General features: G+C 49.0%; 23 non-coding genes across 23 annotated transcripts; all 23 read left to right on the forward strand.

Annotated features, from left to right (window-relative positions):
- The first annotated feature begins 440 nt into the window (after positions 1-440).
- On the forward strand, positions 441-513 carry Trnaf-gaa (transfer RNA phenylalanine (anticodon GAA)). The gene has a single exon. It is a non-coding gene; the product is annotated as a tRNA-Phe (tRNA).
- Positions 514-1,052: 539 nt separating this feature from the next.
- Positions 1,053-1,125, forward strand: Trnak-uuu (transfer RNA lysine (anticodon UUU)). Its single transcript has one exon. It is a non-coding gene; the product is annotated as a tRNA-Lys (tRNA).
- A 138-nt stretch (positions 1,126-1,263) lies between these two features.
- On the forward strand, positions 1,264-1,345 carry Trnas-cga (transfer RNA serine (anticodon CGA)). The gene has a single exon. It is a non-coding gene; the product is annotated as a tRNA-Ser (tRNA).
- A 693-nt stretch (positions 1,346-2,038) lies between these two features.
- Positions 2,039-2,120, forward strand: Trnas-uga (transfer RNA serine (anticodon UGA)). Its single transcript has one exon. It is a non-coding gene; the product is annotated as a tRNA-Ser (tRNA).
- A 610-nt stretch (positions 2,121-2,730) lies between these two features.
- Positions 2,731-2,803, forward strand: Trnaf-gaa (transfer RNA phenylalanine (anticodon GAA)). The gene has a single exon. It is a non-coding gene; the product is annotated as a tRNA-Phe (tRNA).
- A 540-nt stretch (positions 2,804-3,343) lies between these two features.
- On the forward strand, positions 3,344-3,416 carry Trnak-uuu (transfer RNA lysine (anticodon UUU)). The gene has a single exon. It is a non-coding gene; the product is annotated as a tRNA-Lys (tRNA).
- Positions 3,417-3,554: 138 nt separating this feature from the next.
- Trnas-cga (transfer RNA serine (anticodon CGA)) lies at positions 3,555-3,636 on the forward strand. Its single transcript has one exon. It is a non-coding gene; the product is annotated as a tRNA-Ser (tRNA).
- A 693-nt stretch (positions 3,637-4,329) lies between these two features.
- Positions 4,330-4,411, forward strand: Trnas-uga (transfer RNA serine (anticodon UGA)). Its single transcript has one exon. It is a non-coding gene; the product is annotated as a tRNA-Ser (tRNA).
- A 611-nt stretch (positions 4,412-5,022) lies between these two features.
- Positions 5,023-5,095, forward strand: Trnaf-gaa (transfer RNA phenylalanine (anticodon GAA)). Its single transcript has one exon. It is a non-coding gene; the product is annotated as a tRNA-Phe (tRNA).
- Positions 5,096-5,634: 539 nt separating this feature from the next.
- On the forward strand, positions 5,635-5,707 carry Trnak-uuu (transfer RNA lysine (anticodon UUU)). The gene has a single exon. It is a non-coding gene; the product is annotated as a tRNA-Lys (tRNA).
- A 138-nt stretch (positions 5,708-5,845) lies between these two features.
- Trnas-cga (transfer RNA serine (anticodon CGA)) lies at positions 5,846-5,927 on the forward strand. Its single transcript has one exon. It is a non-coding gene; the product is annotated as a tRNA-Ser (tRNA).
- A 693-nt stretch (positions 5,928-6,620) lies between these two features.
- Positions 6,621-6,702, forward strand: Trnas-uga (transfer RNA serine (anticodon UGA)). The gene has a single exon. It is a non-coding gene; the product is annotated as a tRNA-Ser (tRNA).
- Positions 6,703-7,325: 623 nt separating this feature from the next.
- Trnaf-gaa (transfer RNA phenylalanine (anticodon GAA)) lies at positions 7,326-7,398 on the forward strand. The gene has a single exon. It is a non-coding gene; the product is annotated as a tRNA-Phe (tRNA).
- Positions 7,399-7,937: 539 nt separating this feature from the next.
- On the forward strand, positions 7,938-8,010 carry Trnak-uuu (transfer RNA lysine (anticodon UUU)). Its single transcript has one exon. It is a non-coding gene; the product is annotated as a tRNA-Lys (tRNA).
- A 138-nt stretch (positions 8,011-8,148) lies between these two features.
- On the forward strand, positions 8,149-8,230 carry Trnas-cga (transfer RNA serine (anticodon CGA)). The gene has a single exon. It is a non-coding gene; the product is annotated as a tRNA-Ser (tRNA).
- Positions 8,231-8,922: 692 nt separating this feature from the next.
- Positions 8,923-9,004, forward strand: Trnas-uga (transfer RNA serine (anticodon UGA)). The gene has a single exon. It is a non-coding gene; the product is annotated as a tRNA-Ser (tRNA).
- Positions 9,005-9,615: 611 nt separating this feature from the next.
- Positions 9,616-9,688, forward strand: Trnaf-gaa (transfer RNA phenylalanine (anticodon GAA)). Its single transcript has one exon. It is a non-coding gene; the product is annotated as a tRNA-Phe (tRNA).
- A 539-nt stretch (positions 9,689-10,227) lies between these two features.
- On the forward strand, positions 10,228-10,300 carry Trnak-uuu (transfer RNA lysine (anticodon UUU)). The gene has a single exon. It is a non-coding gene; the product is annotated as a tRNA-Lys (tRNA).
- Positions 10,301-10,438: 138 nt separating this feature from the next.
- On the forward strand, positions 10,439-10,520 carry Trnas-cga (transfer RNA serine (anticodon CGA)). Its single transcript has one exon. It is a non-coding gene; the product is annotated as a tRNA-Ser (tRNA).
- A 688-nt stretch (positions 10,521-11,208) lies between these two features.
- Positions 11,209-11,290, forward strand: Trnas-uga (transfer RNA serine (anticodon UGA)). Its single transcript has one exon. It is a non-coding gene; the product is annotated as a tRNA-Ser (tRNA).
- A 611-nt stretch (positions 11,291-11,901) lies between these two features.
- Positions 11,902-11,974, forward strand: Trnaf-gaa (transfer RNA phenylalanine (anticodon GAA)). Its single transcript has one exon. It is a non-coding gene; the product is annotated as a tRNA-Phe (tRNA).
- Positions 11,975-12,513: 539 nt separating this feature from the next.
- Positions 12,514-12,586, forward strand: Trnak-uuu (transfer RNA lysine (anticodon UUU)). Its single transcript has one exon. It is a non-coding gene; the product is annotated as a tRNA-Lys (tRNA).
- A 138-nt stretch (positions 12,587-12,724) lies between these two features.
- Trnas-cga (transfer RNA serine (anticodon CGA)) lies at positions 12,725-12,806 on the forward strand. Its single transcript has one exon. It is a non-coding gene; the product is annotated as a tRNA-Ser (tRNA).
- Positions 12,807-13,404: the final 598 nt, after the last annotated feature.

A 13,404-nucleotide genomic window follows, 5' to 3' on the forward strand; every position in this document is an offset into this window, starting at 1 on the left:
GTTAGTACAAGTGTCGCCTCACTGGGCAGTGCAGATGTGTCCATTTTAGCTTGCAGACGATGACGTGTAGCAATTTATGAGCTAACGCAAGTCGAATGTTTTACCATGTGTATCTGCTAGATACTGCCTCTCATATGGTGGAGAGGCTCACTCCTTCTTGTGTCTCGTTCTCTGCACACGAGTTGCCCCTGGCATCGATATAGCACGGGTTTTCTAGCGTCAGCGTGGCGTCACGTCAAGTCAGCGAATTCAATATCACACGAATCGAGTCGACATGTTTGCTTGTTACGATGACGGAAGCTGAAGAAATGTGTGTGGAACTTCACTGCATCGGCTGCTCGCCCTTCAGCGTCCCTGTGTCTTATCAGACGAAGGTGACTGTGAAATTGGCAACGAGGCAGAAGTGAACGAACACATGCAAATGGCAACCTTCGCCGTCAGCCGAAATAGCTCAGTTGGGAGAGCGTTAGACTGAAGATCTAAAGGTCCCTGGTTCGATCCCGGGTTTCGGCAGGTACTCGTTTTGATGCGACGCCAATGGAATTACTCTGCGTTTGTGATAATGCAACTACCGCTGACAACAAAAATGACTCTCTCCTGTAGCTGTTCTGGTTGTCTATTGCATGCCACAAGAGGAACTTACTAGATAACTAACTCCCTTAGAAGCAAAAGAATTAAAAATATCCTACCGACTGCATTCCTTTTTCTGTGTCAGGTGGTGAAGAACGTCTTCAACGGAACCGTGAAATGAGCGAAAGCGTGGGAAACATTGCATTCGAAATGCTTGTGAATTTTCCAATTGCCCAGTGAGTGTCGACAAAACACGTAAATTCTCTGCTCCAACGTATGAGACGTAACAACTGGTGCAATTTGTTGTTGCATCGTGTGTCAGCAGTCTTCGATAGTGTGTTACGGGCTTAGCGCGATAAGTTTGTAGACAGCATTTAGGCGACGTTTTATTAGTAACGGCCCCATGCAGCGATTGCACAACAGTAAAGGACATGAGTCAATGTATAGTTGTGCATCGTAGGAGATTTTGCAGCCTTGTGTGAGCCCGGATAGCTCAGTCGGTAGAGCATTAGGCTTTTAACCTAAGGGTCCAGGGTTCAAGTCCCTGTCCGGGCGGAAATTTTAATACTTTGGTAGCGATTCGTCTGGTAGCGGTGGAAACGCTACGGAAAATAATGCAGCTACGCCGTTTTCTGACACCACAGCGTTTTATACGGTAGCAGTTGCATGTGTCGGGAGAACACCGCGCTAACGGCAGTCGTGGCCGAGTGGTTAAGGCGTCTGACTCGAAATCAGATTCCCTCTGGGAGCGTAGGTTCGAATCCTACCGGCTGCGTGCGATTTTGCGTAAAGAGGAGCAAACGTTTTCGCACACATGTGACATGCGTGGGCGAATGCGGGTGCAACCAGTGACGCCATTCTCAACAAGACGAAAATTTCCGTTTTAAGAATACTGAGTTTTCGCGACGACCGCTGCTTACTGTGCCTATCGGTTCACCTCGCACTGACGCTGGGACTGCAGAAAGCCGTCGCTGAGATGGTGAGTACACAGATGTGCTCGAAAATTTCATTTTCTTTTTAAGAATCGCAATTTCAATCATTCGAGTGCGGCAAAAGCAGTAGTGCAGCGTTTTTTTTTTTTTTTTTTTCTTTTCTTAAGATCTCGCAGCTGCTTGGAGGTATGTCCATCGTTTTAAGACGACAGAAAACTAGCGTCAGCGGTGCGTCAGTGGGAAGTCGGTGAAGTCGCCATTGGAGCCATAAGCCAGCAATTACGACATGCGAAACACTCGCACACCACGCAGCTGTACGATAATGCTCGTGCGTGGGCCCGCATAGCTGAGTCGGTAGAGCGTTAGGTTTTCAACCGAAGGGTCCTGGGTTCAAGTCCCTGTCTGGGCGAAAATTAGTACACTTTCGTAACGGCTAATGGAAACCCTACAGCAAAGAGTGAGGCCACGCCGTTTTCTGCCATCATATTGCTTCTAAAGATGGCGGTTTGACTTGTCGGGAGTCGCTTCCGCCACCGGCAGTCGTGGCCGAGTGGTTAAGGCGTCTGACTTGAAATCAGATTCCCTCTGGGAGCGTAGGTTCGAGTCCTGCCGACTGCGAAAATTTTCTCGCTCTCAAAAGGCGGACGTTGAGCTGCATCCTAGCAGTTGCGTCACTACTAAACACGTGGGTCACCAGCAATGTGCAGTGTTATTTGATCGAGGGCGCAGCGTTACAGTCGCCCCAGAAGCCGCAGCTCATCTCCTCGTCTCACAGCCGTCCACCAGGTGTTAGTACAAGTGTCGCCTCACTGGGCAGTGCAGATGTGTCCATTTTAGCTTGCAGACGATGACGTGTAGCAATTTATGAGCTAACGCAAGTCGAATGTTTTACCATGTGTATCTGCTAGATACTGCCTCTCATATGGTGGAGAGGCTCACTCCTTCTTGTGTCTCGTTCTCTGCACACGAGTTGCCCCTGGCATCGATATAGCACGGGTTTTCTAGCGTCAGCGTGGCGTCACGTCAAGTCAGCGAATTCAATATCACACGAATCGAGTCGACATGTTTGCTTGTTACGATGACGGAAGCTGAAGAAATGTGTGTGGAACTTCACTGCATCGGCTGCTCGCCCTTCAGCGTCCCTGTGTCTTATCAGACGAAGGTGACTGTGAAATTGGCAACGAGGCAGAAGTGAACGAACACATGCAAATGGCAACCTTCGCCGTCAGCCGAAATAGCTCAGTTGGGAGAGCGTTAGACTGAAGATCTAAAGGTCCCTGGTTCGATCCCGGGTTTCGGCAGGTACTCGTTTTGATGCGACGCCAATGGAATTACTCTGCGTTTGTGATAATGCAACTACCGCTGACAACAAAAATGACTCTCTCCTGTAGCTGTTCTGGTTGTCTATTGCATGCCACAAGAGGAACTTACTAGATAACTAACTCCCTTAGAAGCAAAAGAATTAAAAATATCCTACCGACTGCATTCTCTTTTTCTGTGTCAGGTGGTGAAGAACGTCTTCAACGGAACCGTGAAATGAGCGAAAGCGTGGGAAACATTGCATTCGAAATGCTTGTGAATTTTCCAATTGCCCAGTGAGTGTCGACAAAACACGTAAATTCTCTGCTCCAACGTATGAGACGTAACAACTGGTGCAATTTGTTGTTGCATCGTGTGTCAGCAGTCTTCGATAGTGTGTTACGGGCTTAGCGCGATAAGTTTGTAGACAGCATTTAGGCGACGTTTTATTAGTAACGGCCCCATGCAGCGATTGCACAACAGTAAAGGACATGAGTCAATGTATAGTTGTGCATCGTAGGAGATTTTGCAGCCTTGTGTGAGCCCGGATAGCTCAGTCGGTAGAGCATTAGGCTTTTAACCTAAGGGTCCAGGGTTCAAGTCCCTGTCCGGGCGGAAATTTTAATACTTTGGTAGCGATTCGTCTGGTAGCGGTGGAAACGCTACGGAAAATAATGCAGCTACGCCGTTTTCTGACACCACAGCGTTTTATACGGTAGCAGTTGCATGTGTCGGGAGAACACCGCGCTAACGGCAGTCGTGGCCGAGTGGTTAAGGCGTCTGACTCGAAATCAGATTCCCTCTGGGAGCGTAGGTTCGAATCCTACCGGCTGCGTGCGATTTTGCGTAAAGAGGAGCAAACGTTTTCGCACACATGTGACATGCGTGGGCGAATGCGGGTGCAACCAGTGACGCCATTCTCAACAAGACGAAAATTTCCGTTTTAAGAATACTGAGTTTTCGCGACGACCGCTGCTTACTGTGCCTATCGGTTCACCTCGCACTGACGCTGGGACTGCAGAAAGCCGTCGCTGAGATGGTGAGTACACAGATGTGCTCGAAAATTTCATTTTCTTTTTAAGAATCGCAATTTCAATCATTCGAGTGCGGCAAAAGCAGTAGTGCAGCGTTTTTTTTTTTTTTTTTTTCTTTTCTTAAGATCTCGCAGCTGCTTGGAGGTATGTCCATCGTTTTAAGACGACAGAAAACTAGCGTCAGCGGTGCGTCAGTGGGAAGTCGGTGAAGTCGCCATTGGAGCCATAAGCCAGCAATTACGACATGCGAAACACTCGCACACCACGCAGCTGTACGATAATGCTCGTGCGTGGGCCCGCATAGCTGAGTCGGTAGAGCGTTAGGTTTTCAACTGAAGGGTCCTGGGTTCAAGTCCCTGTCTGGGCGAAAATTAGTACACTTTCGTAACGGCTAATGGAAACCCTACAGCAAAGAGTGAGGCCACGCCGCTTTCTGCCATCAGATTGCTTCTAAAGATGGCGGTTTGACTTGTCGGGAGTCGCTTCCGCCACCGGCAGTCGTGGCCGAGTGGTTAAGGCGTCTGACTTGAAATCAGATTCCCTCTGGGAGCGTAGGTTCGAGTCCTGCCGACTGCGAAAATTTTCTCGCTCTCAAAAGGCGGACGTTGAGCTGCATCCTAGCAGTTGCGTCACTACTAAACACGTGGGTCACCAGCAATGTGCAGTGTTATTTGATCGAGGGCGCAGCGTTACAGTCGCGCCCAGAAGCCGCAGCTCATCTCCTCGTCTCACAGCCGTCCACCAGGTGTTAGTACAAGTGTCGCCTCACTGGGCAGTGCAGATGTGTCCATTTTAGCTTGCAGACGATGACGTGTAGCAATTTATGAGCTAACGCAAGTCGAATGTTTTACCATGTGTATCTGCTAGATACTGCCTCTCATATGGTGGAGAGGCTCACTCCTTCTTGTGTCTCGTTCTCTGCACACGAGTTGCCCCTGGCATCGATATAGCACGGGTTTTCTAGCGTCAGCGTGGCGTCACGTCAAGTCAGCGAATTCAATATCACACGAATCGAGTCGACATGTTTGCTTGTTACGATGACGGAAGCTGAAGAAATGTGTGTGGAACTTCACTGCATCGGCTGCTCGCCCTTCAGCGTCCCTGTGTCTTATCAGACGAAGGTGACTGTGAAATTGGCAACGAGGCAGAAGTGAACGAACACATGCAAATGGCAACCTTCGCCGTCAGCCGAAATAGCTCAGTTGGGAGAGCGTTAGACTGAAGATCTAAAGGTCCCTGGTTCGATCCCGGGTTTCGGCAGGTACTCGTTTTGATGCGACGCCAATGGAATTACTCTGCGTTTGTGATAATGCAACTACCGCTGACAACAAAAATGACTCTCTCCTGTAGCTGTTCTGGTTGTCTATTGCATGCCACAAGAGGAACTTACTAGATAACTAACTCCCTTAGAAGCAAAAGAATTAAAAATATCCTACCGACTGCATTCCTTTTTCTGTGTCAGGTGGTGAAGAACGTCTTCAACGGAACCGTGAAATGAGCGAAAGCGTGGGAAACATTGCATTCGAAATGCTTGTGAATTTTCCAATTGCCCAGTGAGTGTCGACAAAACACGTAAATTCTCTGCTCCAACGTATGAGACGTAACAACTGGTGCAATTTGTTGTTGCATCGTGTGTCAGCAGTCTTCGATAGTGTGTTACGGGCTTAGCGCGATAAGTTTGTAGACAGCATTTAGGCGACGTTTTATTAGTAACGGCCCCATGCAGCGATTGCACAACAGTAAAGGACATGAGTCAATGTATAGTTGTGCATCGTAGGAGATTTTGCAGCCTTGTGTGAGCCCGGATAGCTCAGTCGGTAGAGCATTAGGCTTTTAACCTAAGGGTCCAGGGTTCAAGTCCCTGTCCGGGCGGAAATTTTAATACTTTGGTAGCGATTCGTCTGGTAGCGGTGGAAACGCTACGGAAAATAATGCAGCTACGCCGTTTTCTGACACCACAGCGTTTTATACGGTAGCAGTTGCATGTGTCGGGAGAACACCGCGCTAACGGCAGTCGTGGCCGAGTGGTTAAGGCGTCTGACTCGAAATCAGATTCCCTCTGGGAGCGTAGGTTCGAATCCTACCGGCTGCGTGCGATTTTGCGTAAAGAGGAGCAAACGTTTTCGCACACATGTGACATGCGTGGGCGAATGCGGGTGCAACCAGTGACGCCATTCTCAACAAGACGAAAATTTCCGTTTTAAGAATACTGAGTTTTCGCGACGACCGCTGCTTACTGTGCCTATCGGTTCACCTCGCACTGACGCTGGGACTGCAGAAAGCCGTCGCTGAGATGGTGAGTACACAGATGTGCTCGAAAATTTCATTTTCTTTTTAAGAATCGCAATTTCAATCATTCGAGTGCGGCAAAAGCAGTAGTGCAGCGTTTTTTTTTTTTTTTTTTTCTTTTCTTAAGATCTCGCAGCTGCTTGGAGGTATGTCCATCGTTTTAAGACGACAGAAAACTAGCGTCAGCGGTGCGTCAGTGGGAAGTCGGTGAAGTCGCCATTGGAGCCATAAGCCAGCAATTACGACATGCGAAACACTCGCACACCACGCAGCTGTACGATAATGCTCGTGCGTGGGCCCGCATAGCTGAGTCGGTAGAGCGTTAGGTTTTCAACTGAAGGGTCCTGGGTTCAAGTCCCTGTCTGGGCGAAAATTAGTACACTTTCGTAACGGCTAATGGAAACCCTACAGCAAAGAGTGAGGCCACGCCGCTTTCTGCCATCAGATTGCTTCTAAAGATGGCGGTTTGACTTGTCGGGAGTCGCTTCCGCCACCGGCAGTCGTGGCCGAGTGGTTAAGGCGTCTGACTTGAAATCAGATTCCCTCTGGGAGCGTAGGTTCGAGTCCTGCCGACTGCGAAAATTTTCTCGCTCTCAAAAGGCGGACGTTGAGCTGCATCCTAGCAGTTGCGTCACTACTAAACACGTGGGTCACCAGCAATGTGCAGTGTTATTTGATCGAGGGCGCAGCGTTACAGTCGCGCCCAGAAGCCGCAGCTCATCTCCTCGTCTCACAGCCGTCCACCAGGTGTTAGTACAAGTGTCGCCTCACTGGGCAGTGCAGATGTGTCCATTTTAGCTTGCAGACGATGACGTGTAGCAATTTATGAGCTAACGCAAGTCGAATGTTTTACCATGTGTATCTGCTAGATACTGCCTCTCATATGGTGGAGAGGCTCACTCCTTCTTGTGTCTCGTTCTCTGCACACGAGTTGCCCCTGGAGTTGCCCCTGGCATCGATATAGCACGGGTTTTCTAGCGTCAGCGTGGCGTCACGTCAAGTCAGCGAATTCAATATCACACGAATCGAGTCGACATGTTTGCTTGTTACGATGACGGAAGCTGAAGAAATGTGTGTGGAACTTCACTGCATCGGCTGCTCGCCCTTCAGCGTCCCTGTGTCTTATCAGACGAAGGTGACTGTGAAATTGGCAACGAGGCAGAAGTGAACGAACACATGCAAATGGCAACCTTCGCCGTCAGCCGAAATAGCTCAGTTGGGAGAGCGTTAGACTGAAGATCTAAAGGTCCATGGTTCGATCCCGGGTTTCGGCAGGTACTCGTTTTGATGCGACGCCAATGGAATTACTCTGCGTTTGTGATAATGCAACTACCGCTGACAACAAAAATGACTCTCTCCTGTAGCTGTTCTGGTTGTCTATTGCATGCCACAAGAGGAACTTACTAGATAACTAACTCCCTTAGAAGCAAAAGAATTAAAAATATCCTACCGACTGCATTCCTTTTTCTGTGTCAGGTGGTGAAGAACGTCTTCAACGGAACCGTGAAATGAGCGAAAGCGTGGGAAACATTGCATTCGAAATGCTTGTGAATTTTCCAATTGCCCAGTGAGTGTCGACAAAACACGTAAATTCTCTGCTCCAACGTATGAGACGTAACAACTGGTGCAATTTGTTGTTGCATCGTGTGTCAGCAGTCTTCGATAGTGTGTTACGGGCTTAGCGCGATAAGTTTGTAGACAGCATTTAGGCGACGTTTTATTAGTAACGGCCCCATGCAGCGATTGCACAACAGTAAAGGACATGAGTCAATGTATAGTTGTGCATCGTAGGAGATTTTGCAGCCTTGTGTGAGCCCGGATAGCTCAGTCGGTAGAGCATTAGGCTTTTAACCTAAGGGTCCAGGGTTCAAGTCCCTGTCCGGGCGGAAATTTTAATACTTTGGTAGTGATTCGTCTGGTAGCGGTGGAAACGCTACGGAAAATAATGCAGCTACGCCGTTTTCTGACACCACAGCGTTTTATACGGTAGCAGTTGCATGTGTCGGGAGAACACCGCGCTAACGGCAGTCGTGGCCGAGTGGTTAAGGCGTCTGACTCGAAATCAGATTCCCTCTGGGAGCGTAGGTTCGAATCCTACCGGCTGCGTGCGATTTTGCGTAAAGAGGAGCAAACGTTTTCGCACACATGTGACATGCGTGGGCGAATGCGGGTGCAACCAGTGACGCCATTCTCAACAAGACGAAAATTTCCGTTTTAAGAATACTGAGTTTTCGCGACGACCGCTGCTTACTGTGCCTATCGGTTCACCTCGCACTGACGCTGGGACTGCAGAAAGCCGTCGCTGAGATGGTGAGTACACAGATGTGCTCGAAAATTTCATTTTCTTTTTAAGAATCGCAATTTCAATCATTCGAGTGCGGCAAAAGCAGTAGTGCAGCGTTTTTTTTTTTTTTTTTTCTTTTCTTAAGATCTCGCAGCTGCTTGGAGGTATGTCCATCGTTTTAAGACGACAGAAAACTAGCGTCAGCGGTGCGTCAGTGGGAAGTCGGTGAAGTCGCCATTGGAGCCATAAGCCAGCAATTACGACATGCGAAACACTCGCACACCACGCAGCTGTACGATAATGCTCGTGCGTGGGCCCGCATAGCTGAGTCGGTAGAGCGTTAGGTTTTCAACCGAAGGGTCCTGGGTTCAAGTCCCTGTCTGGGCGAAAATTAGTACACTTTCGTAACGGCTAATGGAAACCCTACAGCAAAGAGTGAGGCCACGCCGTTTTCTGCCATCATATTGCTTCTAAAGATGGCGGTTTGACTTGTCGGGAGTCGCTTCCGCCACCGGCAGTCGTGGCCGAGTGGTTAAGGCGTCTGACTTGAAATCAGATTCCCTCTGGGAGCGTAGGTTCGAGTCCTGCCGACTGCGAAAATTTTCTCGCTCTCAAAAGGCGGACGTTGAGCTGCATCCTAGCAGTTGCGTCACTACTAAACACGTGGGTCACCAGCAATGTGCAGTGTTATTTGATCGAGGGCGCAGCGTTACAGTCGCGCCCAGAAGCCGCAGCTCATCTCCTCGTCTCACAGCCGTCCACCAGGTGTTAGTACAAGTGTCGCCTCACTGGGCAGTGCAGATGTGTCCATTTTAGCTTGCAGACGATGACGTGTAGCAATTTATGAGCTAACGCAAGTCGAATGTTTTACCATGTGTATCTGCTAGATACTGCCTCTCATATGGTGGAGAGGCTCACTCCTTCTTGTGTCTCGTTCTCTGCACACGAGTTGCCCCTGGCATCGATATAGCACGGGTTTTCTAGCGTCAGCGTGGCGTCACGTCAAGTCAGCGAATTCAATATCACACGAATCGAGTCGACATGTTTGCTTGTTACGATGACGGAAGCTGAAGAAATGTGTGTGGAACTTCACTGCATCGGCTGCTCGCCCTTCAGCGTCCCTGTGTCTTATCAGACGAAGGTGACTGTGAAATTGGCAACGAGGCAGAAGTGAACGAACACATGCAAATGGCAACCTTCGCCGTCAGCCGAAATAGCTCAGTTGGGAGAGCGTTAGACTGAAGATCTAAAGGTCCATGGTTCGATCCTGGGTTTCGGCAGGTACTCGTTTTGATGCGACGCCAATGGAATTACTCTGCGTTTGTGATAATGCAACTACCGCTGACAACAAAAATGACTCTCTCCTGTAGCTGTTCTGGTTGTCTATTGCATGCCACAAGAGGAACTTACTAGATAACTAACTCCCTTAGAAGCAAAAGAATTAAAAATATCCTACCGACTGCATTCCTTTTTCTGTGTCAGGTGGTGAAGAACGTCTTCAACAGAACCGTGAAATGAGCGAAAGCGTGGGAAACATTGCATTCGAAATGCTTGTGAATTTTCCAATTGCCCAGTGAGTGTCGACAAAACACGTAAATTCTCTGCTCCAACGTATGAGACGTAACAACTGGTGCAATTTGTTGTTGCATCGTGTGTCAGCAGTCTTCGATAGTGTGTTACGGGCTTAGCGCGATAAGTTTGTAGACAGCATTTAGGCGACGTTTTATTAGTAACGGCCCCATGCAGCGATTGCACAACAGTAAAGGACATGAGTCAATGTATAGTTGTGCATCGTAGGAGATTTTGCAGCCTTGTGTGAGCCCGGATAGCTCAGTCGGTAGAGCATTAGGCTTTTAACCTAAGGGTCCAGGGTTCAAGTCCCTGTCCGGGCGGAAATTTTAATACTTTGGTAGCGATTCGTCTGGTAGCGGTGGAAACGCTACGGAAAATAATGCAGCTACGCCGTTTTCTGACACCACAGCGTTTTATACGGTAGCAGTTGCATGTGTCGGGAGAACACTGCGCTAACGGCAGTCGTGGCCGAGTGGTTAAGGCGTGTGACTCGAAATCAGATTCCCTCTGGGAGCGTAGGTTCGAATCCTACCGGCTGCGTGCGATTTTGCGTAAAGAGGAGCAAACGTTTTCGCACACATGTGACATGCGTGGGCGAATGCGGGTGCAACCAGTGACGCCATTCTCAACAAGACGAAAATTTCCGTTTTAAGAATACTGAGTTTTCGCGACGACCGCTGCTTACTGTGCCTATCGGTTAACCTCGCACTGACGCTGGGACTGCAGAAAGCCGTCGCTGAGATGGTGAGTACACAGATGTGCTCGAAAATTTCATTTTCTTTTTAAGAATCGCAATTTCAATCATTCGAGTGCGGCAAAAGCAGTAGTGCAGCGTTTTTTTTTTTTTTCTTTTCTTAAGATCTCGCAGCTGCTTGGAGGTATGTCCATCGTTTTAAGACGACAGAAAACTAGCGTCAGCGGTGCGTCAGTGGGAAGTCGGTGAAGTCGCCATTGGAGCCATAAGCCAGCAATTACGACATGCGAAACACTCGCACACCACGCAGCTGTACGATAATGCTCGTGCGTGGGCCCGCATAGCTGAGTCGGTAGAGCGTTAGGTTTTCAACCGAAGGGTCCTGGGTTCAAGTCCCTGTCTGGGCGAAAATTAGTACACTTTCGTAACGGCTAATGGAAACCCTACAGCAAAGAGTGAGGCCACGCCGTTTTCTGCCATCATATTGCTTCTAAAGATGGCGGTTTGACTTGTCGGGAGTCGCTTCCGCCACCGGCAGTCGTGGCCGAGTGGTTAAGGCGTCTGACTTGAAATCAGATTCCCTCTGGGAGCGTAGGTTCGAGTCCTGCCGACTGCGAAAATTTTCTCGCTCTCAAAAGGCGGACGTTGAGCTGCATCCTAGCAGTTGCGTCACTACTAAACACGTGGGTCACCAGCAATGTGCAGTGTTATTTGATCGAGGGCGCAGCGTTACAGTCGCGCCCAGAAGCCGCAGCTCATCTCCTCGTCTCACAGCCGTCCACCAGGTGTTAGTACAAGTGTCGCCTCACTGGGCAGTGCAGATGTGTCCATTTTAGCTTGCAGACGATGACGTGTAGCAATTTATGAGCTAACGCAAGTCGAATGTTTTACCATGTGTATCTGCTAGATACTGCCTCTCATATGGTGGAGAGGCTCACTCCTTCTTGTGTCTCGTTCTCTGCACACGAGTTGCCCCTGGCATCGATATAGCACGGGTTTTCTAGCGTCAGCGTGGCGTCACGTCAAGTCAGCGAATTCAATATCACACGAATCGAGTCGACATGTTTGCTTGTTACGATGACGGAAGCTGAAGAAATGTGTGTGGAACTTCACTGCATCGGCTGCTCGCCCTTCAGCGTCCCTGTGTCTTATCAGACGAAGGTGACTGTGAAATTGGCAACGAGGCAGAAGTGAACGAACACATGCAAATGGCAACCTTCGCCGTCAGCCGAAATAGCTCAGTTGGGAGAGCGTTAGACTGAAGATCTAAAGGTCCATGGTTCGATCCTGGGTTTCGGCAGGTACTCGTTTTGATGCGACGCCAATGGAATTACTCTGCGTTTGTGATAATGCAACTACCGCTGACAACAAAAATGACTCTCTCCTGTAGCTGTTCTGGTTGTCTATTGCATGCCACAAGAGGAACTTACTAGATAACTAACTCCCTTAGAAGCAAAAGAATTAAAAATATCCTACCGACTGCATTCCTTTTTCTGTGTCAGGTGGTGAAGAACGTCTTCAACAGAACCGTGAAATGAGCGAAAGCGTGGGAAACATTGCATTCGAAATGCTTGTGAATTTTCCAATTGCCCAGTGAGTGTCGACAAAACACGTAAATTCTCTGCTCCAACGTATGAGACGTAACAACTGGTGCAATTTGTTGTTGCATCGTGTGTCAGCAGTCTTCGATAGTGTGTTACGGGCTTAGCGCGATAAGTTTGTAGACAGCATTTAGGCGACGTTTTATTAGTAACGGCCCCATGCAGCGATTGCACAACAGTAAAGGACATGAGTCAATGTATAGTTGTGCATCGTAGGAGATTTTGCAGCCTTGTGTGAGCCCGGATAGCTCAGTCGGTAGAGCATTAGGCTTTTAACCTAAGGGTCCAGGGTTCAAGTCCCTGTCCGGGCGGAAATTTTAATACTTTGGTAGCGATTCGTCTGGTAGCGGTGGAAACGCTACGGAAAATAATGCAGCTACGCCGTTTTCTGACACCACAGCGTTTTATACGGTAGCAGTTGCATGTGTCGGGAGAACACCGCGCTAACGGCAGTCGTGGCCGAGTGGTTAAGGCGTGTGACTCGAAATCAGATTCCCTCTGGGAGCGTAGGTTCGAATCCTACCGGCTGCGTGCGATTTTGCGTAAAGAGGAGCAAACGTTTTCGCACACATGTGACATGCGTGGGCGAATGCGGGTGCAACCAGTGACGCCATTCTCAACAAGACGAAAATTTCCGTTTTAAGAATACTGAGTTTTCGCGACGACCGCTGCTTACTGTGCCTATCGGTTAACCTCGCACTGACGCTGGGACTGCAGAAAGCCGTCGCTGAGATGGTGAGTACACAGATGTGCTCGAAAATTTCATTTTCTTTTTAAGAATCGCAATTTCAATCATTCGAGTGCGGCAAAAGCAGTAGTGCAGCGTTTTTTTTTTTTTTCTTTTCTTAAGATCTCGCAGCTGCTTGGAGGTATGTCCATCGTTTTAAGACGACAGAAAACTAGCGTCAGCGGTGCGTCAGTGGGAAGTCGGTGAAGTCGCCATTGGAGCCATAAGCCAGCAATTACGACATGCGAAACACTCGCACACCACGCAGCTGTACGATAATGCTCGTGCGTGGGCCCGCATAGCTGAGTCGGTAGAGCGTTAGGTTTTCAACCGAAGGGTCCTGGGTTCAAGTCCCTGTCTGGGCGAAAATTAGTACACTTTCGTAACGGCTAATGGAAACCC

This window comes from Schistocerca cancellata, unplaced genomic scaffold (assembly GCF_023864275.1).
Source record: "Schistocerca cancellata isolate TAMUIC-IGC-003103 unplaced genomic scaffold, iqSchCanc2.1 HiC_scaffold_356, whole genome shotgun sequence".
Classification (NCBI taxonomy): domain Eukaryota; kingdom Metazoa; phylum Arthropoda; class Insecta; order Orthoptera; family Acrididae; genus Schistocerca; species Schistocerca cancellata.